This window comes from Branchiostoma floridae, chromosome 12, assembly GCF_000003815.2.
Source record: "Branchiostoma floridae strain S238N-H82 chromosome 12, Bfl_VNyyK, whole genome shotgun sequence".
In the NCBI taxonomy this organism is placed as follows: domain Eukaryota; kingdom Metazoa; phylum Chordata; class Leptocardii; order Amphioxiformes; family Branchiostomatidae; genus Branchiostoma; species Branchiostoma floridae.
In genome coordinates, this window is record NC_049990.1 from 21671001 (window position 1) to 21672727 (window position 1727).

Below are 1727 nucleotides of genomic sequence, written 5' to 3' on the forward strand. Positions count from 1 at the left end.
TATATAATAATATAATAATATAATAATATAATAATATAATAATATAATAATATAATAATATAATAATATAATAATATAATAATATAATAATATAATAATATAATAATATAATAATATAATAATATAATAATATAATAATATAATAATATAATAATATAATAATATAATAATATAATAATATAATAATATAATAATATAATAATATAATAATATAATAATATAATAATATAATAATATAATAATATAATAATATAATAATATAATATTTCACCCCAGCCCGGCCTACACCCCAGCAAATCTTTACAGTACCTATACAAAATGCATCTTTCACTTGTGGTTTTCACACTAAAAAGACCATTTGGGGAAATTATGTTCATATGCAGTAACACAGGTGAGTGTAATTAAGCTGAATATATCAATTGCTATGGTAACTGACACACAGTAAAGACCCGGAGCCTTGGGTGTTGCTGACTCGATGTTTTAATGCACTTGCTTCAGTTCACAATATGAGACCCGTATTCGGAACCGTCATATGCTTCTTGCAAGGGAACTATTTGAGGGGGGGGGGTGAGGGTGGTGTATGATTATATCAAATGCTACTTGTAGGAAACATACACTTAAGAAAAACAGTATAGTTATTTTTTACTGTTCGCACACGAAATTCACGGATTATAATTTCGCACACTTTGATAGAAAACATTGGTGAAAAGAAGTATTCATCTGCAGTCGTCCCTTGTGTTGTCAACGTTTCCTCTTATTATTAGAAAGGACGATAATATGGTTCTTGTTGGCAACAGTATCAAGAACATCCTTCAGCCAATGAAGACGATTGAGTTGCTTTTCGGAGGAACGTCTGTGGTAACTGTAAAACATATACAATAACTGTCAATATAAGATGATACTATAAAGCTTTAACAAGAAGTCGGGTCCTATGGGACTCTGAGGAGGATGTAGCTCCAAGATCACCCTAAACAGCGAGTCCCATTCTCACAGCTACTGCTCTGTTACATCATAACAAAAGAAGTTTCTGATATGTTTTGCTGTATCTTCATATTTACGTATAGTAAATATTAGGAAATAGGCAGGGAACTCAAGCTGAGCTCACTGATGTTGAATACTTGTCACCGATTATTACAGCGTGAAGATGTTCAGTAAATACACCAGTCGAGCTGCGCTTACAGACACAGATTCGGTTTTCAATACTCAATAATCCAACGAAGAATTTCCATCAGAGAGCTGATTAGATGAGAGATACTGGTGAAGTTGGACCTTCACGATGCATACGAATAAAGCCATGATCGAATCTTCACAATAATGTAAAGCCATTTCAAACAGTAGGTCTACGGGAGCAAATGTTTAAAAGCAGGAACGCGGCATAAGCGAAGATGCAGTTGCATTAAGCTCCTTTTAGTACCATTTCAAAGTGTACTTACCAGATGAAAGGATGAATGGCGTCGTTCCCAACTACCCAAACGTTCACGGCTCACCAAGTTGCAACTGTAGCATCGCCGCCATATGCATGGTACGTCGTATGCGTCACCTGTGCAGGAAGTATTTGAATAGCATAGAAAGATTTACATTCCTTATGCAATTAGATAAACTATGTACATGTATCTTAGTCTTAGCTCCATCTGCCCTTACATTTACAGTTTCAATGAGCGAGAAGTCGTCGAGTCAGTACATATTAGACTCCGTTGCCGGCTTCGAACCGGGCTGGTTTTTATTTG

The 1727-nt window shown here is 34.3% G+C and overlaps 1 long non-coding RNA gene across 1 annotated transcript in view; it reads right to left on the reverse strand.

Annotated features, from left to right (window-relative positions):
• Positions 1-471: 471 nt before the first annotated feature.
• The window catches only part of LOC118427621, a 2544-nt gene continuing 1288 nt past the window's right edge, over positions 472-1727 (reverse strand). The window contains exons 2-3 of the long non-coding RNA XR_004832536.1: positions 1434-1540; positions 472-862 (exon numbers count right to left, since the gene is read on the reverse strand). This is a non-coding gene — a long non-coding RNA (uncharacterized LOC118427621). The remainder of the gene's footprint in view (positions 863-1433; positions 1541-1727) is intronic.